Source organism: Mytilus galloprovincialis, chromosome 6 (assembly GCF_965363235.1).
Source record: "Mytilus galloprovincialis chromosome 6, xbMytGall1.hap1.1, whole genome shotgun sequence".
NCBI lineage: Eukaryota > Metazoa > Mollusca > Bivalvia > Mytilida > Mytilidae > Mytilus > Mytilus galloprovincialis.
Window position 1 is genome coordinate 97902540 of NC_134843.1, and position 15441 is coordinate 97917980.

The following is a 15441-nucleotide window of genomic DNA, read 5'->3' on the forward strand; positions in this document are numbered from 1 at the left end:
TAGGTCCGGTAAGGACCGATTTTGGCCTCAAATTTCAGGTTCATCTGACGAAAGATTTTGACCACTTTTTAAACACTTAAGTGTCTATTTCATTTGAATCAATTAGTGTATGTGAAAGATTTTAACTGATTTAGTCATTAAACTCGATCTGATTCAAGCTCAAATATCAAAAATCTACCAAATGTGCCGAAAAATGTCACTTTTCTGATGTTTTTTGTCAAAAATGAAAGTGGCCGCATCCGTGTTTATCCTTAACCTTTATATATGTTATGTCTCATCATAAAATACAACTTACATTTCAATATTAAGGATGAACACGAATGCGGCCACTTTCTTTTTCAATTTTTAACCCGAAAACCGTCTAAATTTTAACTAAAATGATGGAATTGTGAAGATTTCAGTAATTTAGCACGACTTAATGGTGCTAGTACCCGATATATGTGCATTGTATTGTCAAAAACAGCCCATATTTATGTAGCAGAAGCATTCTACTGTCCAATAAATAACTAAAAGTTTACATTTTAACAATTTTGTAAAACTGCTATATTTTGGGGCCAAAAAGAGGTCTTACCAGACCTTCTCCTTTGTAGAAAGATACTATTAAACTGTTAAGATTTTTTTTTATCATTGTGATGAAAAAGAAAAGATATGCTTTTAGTATTGACTCTTCTCACAAAATCCCTGCATTAAAATTAAAAAAAATAACAGTGCATAAGCTTAGGTCTGTATAAAACCTAAAATACGTAATCTAGCTACAATTTAACTTTACTTGTTCATGTATTATCCCCTTGTTCTAATTTTGGTTTTCTGATAGTTATCATTGATATGGGTTTTTATGCCCCACCTACGATAGTAGAGGGGCATTATGTTTTCTGGTCTGTGCGTCCGTCCGTCCGTTCGTTCGTCCGTCCGTCTGTCCCGCTTCAGGTTAAAGTTTTTGGTCAAGGTAGTTTTTGATGAAGTTTAAGTCCAATCGACTTCAAACTTAGTACACATGTCCCCTATGATATGATCTTTCTAATTTTAATGCCAAATTAGAGTTTTTACCCCAATTTCACGGTCCACTGAACATGGAAAATGATAGTGCGAGTGGGGCATTCGTGTACTGAGGACACATTCTTGTTTTCTTCTAATATTTTGAAATTCTTATTTATTTAGTTGTTTTTTAAAAGAATACTCAAAGTAACAGTCTGTTAAAATTACTAATCAGTATTTATACCCACCTCATGGAATATGGGTCTGGGATTTTCTCGCTGTGTTGAAGACCCTTCAGTGGCCCTCAGCTGTTTGGTTTGATTGTCTCTTTAACACATTCCCCATTTCCATTCTCAATTTTAGGGATTATAAATCCATCTCTCTGTCTATAACATATTTATATCACATTTGTTTGTTTCTATCAGAATCTATATATTATAGTCATATAACAATATTTTTGCAATGTTATACATGTTATATTGTTGAAATATATACATTTGTAGTTAATTGCAGGAAAAAAATAATACATTTGTTTATATCATCAGAAGATGATAAGGCTTCACAACAAAAATGAAACCAAATAATCATAGAAACAATTAATGTCAATTTTGCTTCTATTGGTACCATGTTGATTGAACCAGGAATGACATAATATTAGTTTTTTTTAAACATATTTTAAATGAAATTCCTGTATTACATGAAAAAGGGATGCAACACTTTACTTGCATCGATATTGCATGTATTGATGGGGGTCAAGTTTTAGAGCTGAATTGTGAGAAAAAAATGTTGAAAATGATCTGAAATTAGCAGCATTCCTGTTTTTAAGGATGCTTAATTGTTCAAAGATTTTTGATTTTTTTTTAAATATGAAAACAAAATTGAGGTATGAAAAGTGCCCCTCGCAATATGTTTTTTTTCATTTTTTGGGGCAAGGAAAATGTATCTTTTGCTATGTAATCATTAGTGCCATATCGGATTTACCACTTTGTGTCAATTTTGTGTGTTGTTTGAATTTTTGAACAAGACCATGTGCAAAAACATTATTGTTACTTTCAATTTTGATCCATTCACTCAAAAAAATTTGCAAACAGTGAAGTGTTCTGAAAAGACATGGTGAGGTAAATCAATGTATATTGTCTGAAATGATAGACTGTTGTCGAGCACTAAGTTAAATTCAATGTTTATTTTATTTTTATCTATTTTTTCACTGTTTTCATACAAAAATGTAACAAGACAATAACAATCAAAACTAAGCTTAAGGAGTAAACAAAGACTCACAAAACCAAAGGACATTAACATCAACAGTTATAAATAATAATTAAGAAACAACACGAACTCCACTAAAAACCGGAGTGAAATCAGGTGCTCTGGAAGGGTAAGCATTTCCTGCACCGTATACGGCAACCGTCATGTTATTTCCTTGTACAGTTCGGTAATGATGGAAGGTTATTATGACTGAGGAAGAATATCAGATATGATTTCTGACACACTTTTGTCATAATGGCCAATCTGCTCATGATGGCGACCTTAAAATTTCTTGAGTGATGACCTTAATTTGATTGATTCATAGCCCTGTCTTAGCAACTTTTGAGAAAGCAGTATTCCTCGTTCAACAAAATCAACGTACTTTGTGCTAGCTCTAGAGTAACGTATCAATTGAGACACATATACTCCATATGCTGGTGCCGCTGGGATGTTGCTACATAGAAATGGAAAGTTGACCATAGGAAAATTAAAATCATCGCGTAAATTTTGGAATTCAACCGACTATCAGTAGTCATTTCGAGAAAAAGGTATAAATATGAAGCAGATAAAATTTATCTGTGTCGGTAGTATCTTTAATTTCAAGTTCACTTGGATATATTAAATGTAAGTGATCACTTAATCTATTATTATTAAGAGACAACACATCATCAATATTCCGAAAGCTGATATTAAAAGACTGGGCTAATTTCTTTTCTCCTTTCTGTACAAGCCCTTGGATAAAGTCTGCTTCATAGGAATATAAAAACAAATCTGCAAGTAGAGGAGCGCAATTGGTACCCATTGGGATTCAAATAGTCTGTTGGAAGACCAAACCTCCAAATTCTACAAATAAGTTGTCAATTAAAAAGGCCAGCATGGCAGTGATATCCTCGTGGGTAAATTAGGTGTTATACATTTTTGTGTAGAGGAAGGGAATATTTATTATTTGTTATCTCCCCTTTTTATGAACTTTGAAGATATTTGTTATTTTTGTTATGTAGCCACAATTATGATCAAATAAACAAAAACAATATATAATCAGAGTTTTTTAATGTATGCAATAAAAAATTAGTCCTAACTTCAAAAACTTTTGCTTTACTTGACCTACATATCTCACCTGAAAGTTCATACCTGCAAACCCTACTGACTTGAGCAGGATGAAATTACTCAAATCTCCTGCTTGCAGGTCAGCTCCGAAATAGGAGTAAAGTACCTCGTGAATTCGGATATTTTCAACACAGACAAAAGCAGGAACAACCTTTCTGTCTGCACTGTTGTGTATTGTTAATCTGATCCTAAGAGCATGTCTAGGCAGCCATTATATATGCCTTATATTAGGAACCAAGATTTTCAGACAACGTAATCCAAGAGAGAATTGAGCATTTAAAGCATATGCTAAAATTATAGGTTTTTTTTAAGACCTACGAAACTTACAAACAGTATAAAAGACCATCCTTGTCAAACTACACAGAAGTTTATGAAAGTTGGAGGATATTTCATTATCCTCTTGAACAATGTCATCCAGCTGAATATTTAGTTTAGGCTCTTTTATCAGGACACGCACCATTGAATCGTCACCACTCTCGTCTTTGGCATTGCTGGTTTTCCTGAATTTTTCGTTGGGAAAGAAACTGGTTGTGTGCATATTCTCTGCCTCAAACTCTTTGTTGAAGTTGGTTGTTTTTTATGAGGCATTTCTTTTCACAACCAATCTCTTTTTTCACTACAATGGCCAGTTGTTCTGTAATTAGTTTCTTTTCATTAGTCTTGTAATTTGTAGGGTTTTTTTGTCGAATTGTCAGCCTCAATAATAAGACCACTGCAAAAACTTCGTCTGCTTTTATATTGTTCACAAGATTTCCAAGGTTTTTCCTTTCTCTCGAATTGGCCGTTACCTTACACAAGGTATGTCATTGTTTATGAGTTATTGGTGCCAACAGGTAAACGTAAGCTGCAAATGGTATTAACAGCCACCTCTTAGATGTTATCTGGTTCGGTATTATTAAAAGGAAGATGCAAAAGTCTATTCGGATCTGCCTTGATTTGTCCTGGTCCATAATGCTGAAATATAAGAATGCGTAACTATGCTTCAAACTTGCGATGTTCTCCGGCATTTTTGTGGTGGGTTAGTGTATATGAAGGATTTTATCTGTGTACACGATGAGCTTAAGGTAAAACATGCAGTCATTAGATTTCTCTTTGACGGTCCATTTAAATGTAATAAATTCTTGTTTTTGAACTTGATAGTTTGGACCCTGACAAGCCTGAGCTGGCATAAGTAATAACTCGATGTTTCCATTACTGCATCTGATAAGGACAGCATCATGCATGTCTTTTAAACCCTCAGTAAAAAACTGTTCACTGCTTGTGTTCCTCATCATCTCAACCCCATGATAACCTTACTTTATGATGGATGTCGATCACGGTACATGAAGTTTCACTATAAGGAAATGCCAGGAATATGACAGCTGCTTTCCATTTGTTCGATGTTTTTCAGCTTTTGATTTTACTATTTCATAAAGAACTTTCCGTTTTGGATTTACATCGACGGTCATTATTTTTGATATTTTACTATTTATTCCTACTAAAAGAGGGACGAAAGATACACGAGGGACAGTAAAACTCATAGATCAAATATAAAAGAGGGACAAAAGATACCAGAGGGACAGTCAAACTCATAAATCGAAAATAAACTGACAACACCATGGCTAAAAATGAAAAAGACAAACAGACAAACAATAGTACACATGACACAACATAGAAAACTAAAGAATAAACAACATTAACTCCACCAAAAACTAAGGGTGGTCTCAGGTGCTCCGGAATGGTAAGCAGATCCTGCTCCACATGTGGCACCCGTCGTGTTGCTCATGTTATTACACACCCGGTAAATAGTCTAATTCGGTAGCCTATGTCACATTTATGAATAGGAAAGGGGATTGTAGTCACGACGTAAAGAATATAGTTATCAAAGGTACCAGGATTATAATTTAATACGCCAGACGCGCGTTTTGTCTACATAAGACGCATACATGACGCTCATATCAAAATATGTATAAGACAAACAAGTACAAAGCTGAAGAGCCTTGAGGAACCAAATTTCCCAAAAACTTGTGCCAAATACGGCTTAGATAATCTATTCCTGGGATAAGAAAATCATTAGTTTGAGGAACATATCCGATATCATCCGTGAAACGGTTATTCCATAACGGTCAACCAACTCGTGATGGCGCCCGTAAAATTTTTGAATGGATGATTTCAACTTCACCATTTGGAACTCTTAGTTTAATAGCTTCATTGTGAGCAGCAACCCTCTATCAAGGAAATTATGATATTGTATCAATTGGGAGATATATACACCTGTTGCAGGTGCTGCTGGAATTTTGCTTCTTAGAAATGGAAAGTTCACAACTGGGAAGCTGAAATCATCTCTTTAGTCCTTAAGTTTTGTTTTCAATCGATCCTCATTGTCAATTTCTAGATGTATGTTAAGATATGAGGCCGACTTAAATGTTTCTGTTGTAATCTTTATCTCTAGTTCGATGGGATAGATGCGTTCAACATAGTCACCAAATTTTGAATTATTTGTTGAGAGAACATCATCTATATAGCGGAAAGTAAAGTTAAAGGATATAGCTAACTTCTTATCTTTCTTCCTTCTTGTATGAAGTCAGCCTCATAATAATAAAGAAACAAGTCGACAAGAAAAGGGGCACAATTGGTTCCCATTGGAATGACGACAGTCTGTTGAAAAACACGTCCTCAGAGTGATCATTTACAAAGTGGAATTTATCCCTCCATAACACAAGATACTTGTATCTACGCTGGCCATTCTTTTTCGTGAAACAAAGCAATATCAACTCTTTCAAGTAAAGTGTAGAAAAGTCAAATGTTTTTATATTATTGCAAGATGAAAGAGTTTTAGATTGTATGTACTCTTAAAGATCTTTGGAATTTTTTAGTATCCACATCTGATTCACGCCACCTCTAGAATAGGCAGTTTCATAATAACTTTGAAGCCCGGCTTTGATTGCTGATAAAATATATGTTAATAATTTAGAAAGAGGTTTCGCGGAGCACTTGGAAGACCCAGTAATATACCGTTGTGTGTAAGGATACTTGTGTAGTTTAGGTTTCTAATACAGTGATGGAAGATCCAGTTCTTCATCTTTGGTTGAAATTACAAAAGAATATATAATTGTTACAAATCTATGCTTATCCAGGATTTCCTCTTTAGTAAGTGTCGTGAGGGTATATGTTGAGTTTCCAAGTGGATTGTCAATACCTAATTCATTTATCAAGCACACACACAAACGATGTTGTTTGGGGCTTTATCTGCAGGGACAACAACATTTTTGTCATGAAGGTAGGACAAGTGTTTTGCAATATTTGGGTCTTTTAAGATTGACGTAGAATGGGTATTGATAGACACATCCAGTTTCTTAATTTTGATTTGTATTAAAGACCTCACAGACTTAATCCATTCGGAAAGAGTATCTACGTCTTCCTTCTCGCGCTTAGCCCGTTGCCTGGCATTATTCTCGACTGTATCCATCAGTATTTTGAAGTTTTTTTTCCCCATTGATGGATTTAGGACTAAGTGAGCAAAGCATTTCTTCATTTTGTGCAAGTGCTTGCTAAGGAGTCCTTGGCAGATGATAAGTTGTACCGACGATAATTAACGCACAATCAGATTTGTTCGTATTTTCAAGACTACTAGTAGTACGACGTTTGACGACCATGGCGAATGTGATGCCTGCTTAGAATAAAAGAAATGGTCCCTGATTACTTCTAAAATTGACAGAATTTGCGCCAATGTCGCTATGTGTATCGAATCTTTGTAAGATCTAAATGCTATTTCACAAACGACTTACAACAAATATCAATATTGCAAATGCTCAGAATGTCTTTGTAGTGGTTTAAAGAGTTCTTTCCTTTGAAATTCATCTCGTTTGATATTATCTGCCAGAAACAGAACATTAGACGTTATTTAAGCACCACCAAATCATTCAATATATCTCCCAGTTGATACAATATTTTGGAGCTTTTATTTTCGATCACAATGTGCTTGAAAGGAGGTTGCTGCTTACAATGAATCAATTTAACCAATATCATTTCCCAGTGGTGAAGTTGAAATTATCCCTTCGAAAAATTGTATGGGCGCAATAACGGGACGGTTGACTGTTATAGAATATCTGTTTTACATATTGTCGTGCATGATTTGTACTTACACGAGTAACATGACGGGTGCCACATATGGAGCAGGATCAGCTTATGAAAAAAATAAGTAAAGTCGTGAGTCCAGACGTCTCTTATAAGACAACGTTTTTCATAAATACATGTGTATTTTCATACTATCACCCAGGTTTTTAGAGGGGATCGTGTTGCTGTCTTTAATTTTCTGTTCAGTGTTATGTGTGCTTTTTTGTTATTTGTTCGTCGTTTTGAAACGAAGTAAGTATTTGATTAAATAATTTTATTATGTAATTACAAAGTCAAGAAGGTTTCTAAAGTTCAAATGTTCGAATGTTCACCAAACTGTCTTTAAAGTTGAATTGTTCTAATGTTCAATAAATCGTCACACGGGCATGTGATCGTATAGTGGTATAACTGTTCAGTCCTGATGGAGTACATTCGGATATTAAGTGCATGAGTTCCAGCCTACCCACGAGGGGGATACCTTGGCGGAATTATCTCCTGTCGGAATCTATCTATCAGAATCTATCTGCTGTTCGAGTCCAAAGCTGAATCTTATATAGTTCAGAGGGGTCATCCATCAGCTTTCAACAATAGCCATAAATGTCAACAGTTGATAGAGTAGTCTAGCTATTAAATAATACATGTGCTAGTTTGGGCAGATTAACGTCAGCACAATACATGTACAATAAATGTTTGCAAGACACATGCTCTTGATCAATTATGTTAGATTGAAATACACCTTGTTAAATATTGTTCTGTAACACATTGTGTTACAGTTTTCGTCTTTTCTGCTATGGCATTGTTAGTTTGTTTTCGATATATATGAGTTTGGATATCGATTCGGGATAGTTCGCTCCTAATTAACTGATTTAAAGCTATTTAAAGGCTGAAATTTAAAATAAAGAAACAAAGCAATTATATCTACTAGCAAATAAACTCATCATAGATACCATAGATGCTGCTCAAAAGTCATAAATTGACCGAGAGAAAACAAAACCGGGTTACAAACTAAAACCGAGGGAAACATATTAACTATAAGAGGAAAACTACGAAATAACAGAACACTGAAGTGCAACAACAAAAAAACAATAATGCAACATACATAGATTGAAACGAATTATAAAACCAGGTTCAACCCACCATTTTTTCTTATTAAAATGTCATGTAGCAAAGTCAGGAAAATGGTAGTTGTTATCAAATAGTTCTTTTCTATGTATGTTGGCGTTTGTGTTTGTTGTTGCAGTTCCGTGGTCCTGGTTCTTTTGTTTTCCTCCCTATAGTTGATCATGTGTTTCCCTCGGTTTTAGTTTGTAACACGGATTTGGTTTTACCAAAGTATCAGACGCATCATGCAATTGTAATAAGTGCTCTGATATGATTCAATGAGATATTTTTCGAATTGAACCAAAAATAAATATCAATCCAAATACTGAGTAAAATACCACTTACATAACATCACAAACTGAAGAAAAATTAAGTCAAGTAGTGAGCCCGGACGCCTCTTATAATAAGACAACGCATTTCATAAATAAATGGTTGGGTCATGCTTTTAAACAACTTCAGAGAGATAGGGGAAATTGCATATAGTTACACAGTCAGAAACACTTTAGATCTGAATGTCTATTTTAAACGTAAATAGCAATTACATAACACAAGTTTTTCAAGTACCACTATTTATATAATAATTAATGTTCCGCGCGTTCAATTGATATTTACTAGATTTTCTGGTTCAAATCCGTTTACAAATCGTCATGTGAATCTTATAATGATGTATTTCCCTTTTGGTAATAGTGTTAAAAATTTAAATTAAGGCTTAAAAGCGCAATATCATAGATATTTGACCGAGATAAAAATTAAGTATGGGATAGAAATCGAATTTAAGTATATGAAGAGTAATTCGTTGTTAATTTATTTTATTAGACAAGCACTCATACCACATCTTATATCTATGTAATATTAGAGATGCCGTATTCATGTTTTAGATTATTTAAAAATACAAATGTATGTTCTAGCATTGTTTTATTGCACGTTTTATATGCTGGAAAATGTCAAGTTCAATGGTATATATGCGTCCAACATATAGATTAATCACTAAATTTGAATTATCAAGAGAGAGAACATCATCTTTATAGCGGAAAGTAAAAAAAGTAGTCTACTACATTTTGTACTTAGTCTAATTTCGTTTCTTTCTTCCTTCGAATGTACTGTAAACAGTCCGCCTCTGTTATTCCTTTGATTTCTTCTTATATTTGACGTGTTTGCCATAGTTTTAGTTTGTAACCCGATTTCTTTTCGATTTATGATTATTGAACAGCGGTTAACTGCTGTTGCCTTTGTTTATACATTTCAATATAGGGACAAGTCGGCAAGAAGAAGAGCACAGTTGGTTCGCATGGGAAAATAAATTGTTTATTGCGAGACACGTACTCCAAACGTAACAAATAGGTTGTCAGTCAAGAAATCAAGCATCTTGATAATGTCAGTTTCAGAGAACTGTTTGTTTAAATAAGATGATTTCATTACAGAGTAGGATTTATCCCTCCCTAAGATACGTGTATCTTCGTTGGCAAATCTTTTTTATGACATAAAGCAGGACTAACTCTCTCAATATGTTTTAGCTTGGAATGGGAAATACTTGTTTGAAGTGTAGATAAATAAAATGATTTAATACTATTGCAAGATGAAAGAATCTTGGAATATTTGTACGTATTTGCAATGATTATTATTCTCTCCTTCTGTCACGATGGAAACAGTTGAGAAAACAACCATATCATACTGTTTTTTCAAGACAGCAATATACGCTTATATTGAAAATCAAATATATCAGATACATATATATATAATGTACAAAATAAAAAAGAATGAAATAGTTTTCTCTTGAATCTTTAAAATCAAACATCTTTTTTAAAACAAGATCAACTAATATATATATAGAAGGTTGTATATAGAATTGAGACAGCCATTTGATAACCTACTATAGTTGCAGTTGTTATATTAGAACACCAGAACGATATCCACATGAGGAAATAATTTCAGTAAATTGAATAATTGAATTTTCTTAAAAACATACGTGAAAATACACAACTTTCGACCAATCGAAATACTAGATGCTTATGTAAGGTTTAATAAAAACTCGAAATGAAAGTATCCGCTTTAGTTGTTTACCTTACAATCTTCATTCATGTTGAGATTAATCTCATTAGATAATAAGCATTGATAATTTTCATCTTTTAGTAAGTACTTTTATAATTTATACTTATATTAAAAAGAAATTATATGTTAGACAATAACAGTAAATGCGGTAAGGGGTCTTTGTGATAATGGTCAGAAGATAAATTCCAGGTTCATTACATGATCTTACAAGCTTTATCCGGTGGATAATATGTTTTAGACTGGATATTTCAAAGGAAACTTTTAAGACTCAAGTCTGAATTTTAACTCCTCTTTTTAAAGGCTTGTGTTGTTTTGTATTACTTCTTGTTAGTTGTTTTTATCTTCAGTTTTTTTCTATTCCGCCAGTTTTTCATACATATCTCATTTATAACGTAAATATATAAGTAATTTAAAAGAGGGGTGGAAGATACCAGAGGGACAGTCAACCTCATAGATCGAAATTAAACTGACAACACCATGGCTAAAAGTGAAAAAGACAAACAGACAAAGATAATAGTACAAGGAAGTAAATATCCGCGATTGTTTTCTCCATTCAGCATTTGCCTTCATCAATGAAAAGATTATCATATGAAATCGAATAAAATCGTAATAATGAAGACTATTTCTTTCTTAAATATAATTGGGATGAAGAGTTACAATATTTTTCAGTACGAATTAACAGTTACTTATTTTCCGCAGGAGTAGCTGTAGACGTTGTCACGGTAATAGACACAGAATGGAATCAGCAAAGACATTCAAACCAGGTACTGTTTTGTTGTTATTATACATGTTATACTTTATCTAATGTTACTATTAAACATTTTCATGCGCATGAAAATCAGCTATTGTCTTATTTAACACAGACAACTATGGCTAGAGCTATAGCATAAAAAAAGATATAAGATTTCTGCAAACCTATTTCTGATTTATAAACTGAAAGTATAATTAATGTACAATAAGAACATGCAAACTTGTTATATTGTCTAAGGTGGAAAACCGGGTTCTGAATATTTTATTGCATAAATATATTAACTTAAAATTCAATACGGAGACAATGGGCTTATCATAATTTCATAATCTCAAAAGACAGTTAATGCCATAAATGATACATCTTTATACCGTGTTGTGATTTCACATCGTTTGTGTGTAGGGAGATTTACAGAAAAACTAAATGTATATAATAGTCGAAAGCTTATGACATGAAGAATTGAGAAAAATCCTTTTCGATGATGCACAACATACCAATAGTTAGAATCTATTGAGAAAATGTTGAGAATAGCCTTGCATTTGCAAAAACAAACTTTCTCACAATTGAAGTCAGAATTTTAATGTAATCAATGAAAATATACCTACCTGAAAATCAACCAAAATTAATTATATTGTATTGACTCTATGGACTGCACTGAGCCGATCCATTTGCTGACTGCCATTATATGATGTGTGTTGAGTATGATTCAGAGTAAGTAATAATTAATAGCCAGTAGAAGATTATTTTCAATCCTTTTTTTTCAGTTGATACTAAAGTGGTTGTCGAAGAAGCACTAAAAGTATTGAAAGATAACAACTTAATAGAAGATTTCCCAAAGTATGAGGCCAAGATAATGGATGTATTAGAGGAGGGAGCAAAAACGGAAGAAAGACTTACGAAAGAAATGTTTGATATGGTTGGTAAAAAATCAGCCGATGATGTCGAAAAAGAAATGTCAACCATTATTGGTCAGGATCGGGTAGACGTGATCAAGAAAGCGTTCAGCATTGAAACATACCGAATGAAACTGGTCAAAAAGTCAAATGGCCAGACGGTTGTACAGGTACATCGAGGTGGAGCAGAATTCATACCAGAATTAAATCTTGCAACAATTCAAGATGTTGAAATTGCAGATGTATTACAGTGGGCGAGCGTAGCAGTTGAAATATTTATGTTGGTCTTAAGCTGTGTGGATATTGCTGTGGATTTAAGCGAAGCTGCGATTAGAGAAATCACTAAAGAAGTAGAAGATATTGTCCGACAACCGGCATTTCAACAGGCGCTCAATAAATTTAAAGATGAATGGAACCGAGGTGGTACTTGGAGAAGAGCTGAGGCTATTTTCGTTTTTCTCAAAGATACATTCGAACTTACTTCTTTCTGGCGGATCATCAAACTTCTTTTGAACAAGAATAAATCTACATGGGAAAAGATAAAAGCTGTTGCAGAGGTTGCACTTATGATTGTTTATGCACTTGCAACTGAAGGGATAGCATTAATATCAAAAATAGCCGTTGTTGTTGACCATGCATTAAAATTGGCAGAGAAACTAGCCAATATCGCCGAATTTGCCGAATTCAAGAAGACTCTCGAATGACATTGATAAGACAATTTTTTTTTTTTTTTTAATTCTTGCCTAACTTGTAAAAGTTGCTTTTTCAATTGTTTGGTTAAATGCTTTATTGCACATTGTAATTGTATATACAAAGCTAAGTTTGGTTTGCTTCATTTGTTAAATTGTTCAAATTACAGTTGATTGTATCATTTTGTTCTAAGAATGAAATTTTAAATTCATCGACATTCAAGTCCAAGCTCCACAGAAAGTCATATAGTAAAAAAACATTGCATGTCCACATCACAGCTGAAGGCTTCTTCTACACATTTAAAGGACCTTACTATGTATTGGTTAAACTACACAAAAACCAGTACACTATCATTTCACCTCGGCCTCTAGTTAGTGTTCTGCAATTAATTTTGCACTGCTTTTGAGCTTATCATAAACTATTGTAATAAATATATGAAAATAGTGGAATTAACTATTTTTGGAGTGGAATTAACTATTTTTGGAGTGGAAACAAATCTTTGGGTGTTTTAGACAAATTTCTTAAAAACCTTTACCAAATTCTTCCATAGATATAAAGATTTGTATTTGAAGTTTGGTTGTACCTGGAGAAAAATTATTTCAAACGGGATAGCACATCTACATTTTTATAGAAATGTTGTTTACCCTGCCTGGAAATTTATAAACGATCCTGTTAAACTTATCGATCCTTTCAATAAACTCATTCTCAAAGTTGACAAATTCACTGAAACTGTTATTAGAACATTGATTATTGTTTTATCGATATTAATATTGATTTTGTTAGCATATAAATTAAATGCAAAATAAATATTAGTGTTATGTACATATACAAATTCATGGATCTACAATCTGTCGATACCTGTAATGGTCCGACTGTAAAAAAACTTATAGCCCCTATATCAGTAAGATTTGGAGAAAGAAAAAAAAACTGATCGTTTTCCTACAGATGCAATTTCTTGATCTTGACGAAAGTCATTCCAAAGTTTCGTTACTTCCATGAGGCTTCAATCAAGTAATTGATGTCGAAAATCTTTAACCCAGGGTTGTATCTAATTGTAAACTGCAAAACTGAACAATTGAGTAAAAAAATCAGTAAATTATCTATCTTAGCCGCAAGTATTAAAGCTATAGATCAGATGTCAAATTTCTATGGTTCATGGTTTGGCCATTGGCAATCATATCACATCATAATTTTTTTTATACTTACAACAGAAAGGGAGTTTAATAAGTTTGTAAGGAAGAAATATCGATTTTTTTCATCTACCCTTTCCACTGAATAGCTATATAACTGATGTTGATAAGCACTGATTCTAAATTGAGTTCAGTGAGCTTTCTTTCTATACTGAAATATATTAACTTGACATTGAATATGCTTCCAGGTTTACAAACACACAGCAGTGGACAACAAATGCTAGTTTTTTTTGTTTTTTTTACCTTGACTGGCTATGTAGCCCTTGCACGGTCGGCTATAGTAGTGGAAACAAACTATCAAAATTATAATATACTGCTTCGCTGAGCGCAGCTGAATACATCCGCAGAGGTCCAACCCTGAACAGCTGGGGCAAAATGGACACAACTTGATATTCAAGCTTGATACTGGTCTGAATTTGGATTGTAATTAAATATTTGACACATAGGTTTCTGAATAAATGTAGCTGAAGAACTTGGAATTAGTTGAGATTTCTTGCTGTTGTGTAATCATGTGACACTGTGCTGTTGCACAATACTAAAAATGAGAAGAAGAAGATATTTTATTTCAAATCATGGGCCCAAAAGGGCATACACATTACATCATCAATATTTTTCATAATGCAATACAAACAATGATATATTAAAAAAAAATTAATGAGAACTAATTAATAATATGTAGATAAAGAATCTATAATATGTGGGATTTTTTTAAATACTAATGCAGTTTAATGCAACCGTTAGTAAACTTTAGATCTGTTGTCAGACTATAACAAAATAAAGTTAATTAATTCTCAATGTCAAATAATAAATTTATGAAAAACCAAAACTTAGCTTACATCAATAAATATAAACAATTCATCAAAGTTTCATGAGAATTGCTGAGAGAAGTTTTGAGTTATTGTCCGAAAACTGGTAAATCCCCCCTTTTTAATGAATAAAACCCCAGTAACTTATATATGTAAAATATAAAATATATAAAATTATAAAGGGTGCTTACATCAATAGATATAAACAATTCACCATAGTTTTATAAGAACTGCTGAAAGCATTTTTGACGTTTTTTGTTCGAAAACTGGAAAAAAACTTTTTTTATGAATAAAACCCTGTAACTCGGAAACGTACACTCTAACATTTATAACTTGAAAATCAAAAGGGAGCTCATGTCAATATATATAAACAATTCACCACAATTTCTTGGAAGGTGGTGAAAGCATTCTTGAGTTAATTTCCGAAAACTGGAAAATCACCCGGTTTTTTTTTAATGAATAAGACCCAACAACTCAAAAACGTAAAATCTAAAATTTATAAAAACGAAAGGGCTCACGTCAATAGACATAAACAATTCACC

At 33.1% G+C, this 15441-nt stretch overlaps 1 long non-coding RNA gene across 1 annotated transcript; it reads left to right on the forward strand.

The window, feature by feature from the left end:
• The first annotated feature begins 10561 nt into the window (after positions 1-10561).
• Positions 10562-12869, forward strand: LOC143080882 (uncharacterized). Its single transcript, XR_012979814.1, has 3 exons — positions 10562-10652; positions 11272-11336; positions 12085-12869. It is a non-coding gene; the product is annotated as an uncharacterized LOC143080882 (long non-coding RNA).
• The last annotated feature ends 2572 nt before the right edge of the window (positions 12870-15441 follow it).